The following is a 639-nucleotide window of genomic DNA, read 5'->3' on the forward strand; positions in this document are numbered from 1 at the left end:
TTAACATTTTTGTTACAATTGAAACTGTTTGTAATTATTTAACACCTTTATGTTCCCTTTCTGTGAGTTAAAATCGCACACCTACAATAACTTATTTAACCTCTTTACTTTTTTCATATATTTTTTGAATAAACAAAAGCACTGCATTTAAACAGGCAAAACATTACATGCAGTACTTCCACAAGTGTTACCAAGAGAATTATGTAGAGAATGTTGATCCTGCCTGACGAGGATCTCAGGATCTTCCACTCAGAGCTGACAAGAGTGTATTTTTCTGTCAGGCATGTAAAAGACAAGAGTGTCAGAAGTTGAACAGATGTGCCTGAGCTGCTCAATAAATATCTTTCAAAAATACATATATATATAAGGCCCATACAGTGCATAGCTTTGCAGATCTCAGCGAACTGCAATTCACGGTCCAGAAATTCATGGACCAGAAATTTTCCTAATTAGCCTTCCACTGCTTCACAATGAGAGGAATTGCTTTTTTGCTTCAAGATAGTAGAGCAGTAGTTTTCATCAATACAGAAGTGGTAGATAAGAATTGAGACAACTCGGTGTACATCAGGGAAATCATGTCTGTTATTTGAAGTGTTTTAATTCTATCAAGACAGACTTAGGGACCTGGAGGTTCTTGCT

Source organism: Penaeus monodon, chromosome 34, assembly GCF_015228065.2.
Source record: "Penaeus monodon isolate SGIC_2016 chromosome 34, NSTDA_Pmon_1, whole genome shotgun sequence".
NCBI lineage: Eukaryota > Metazoa > Arthropoda > Malacostraca > Decapoda > Penaeidae > Penaeus > Penaeus monodon.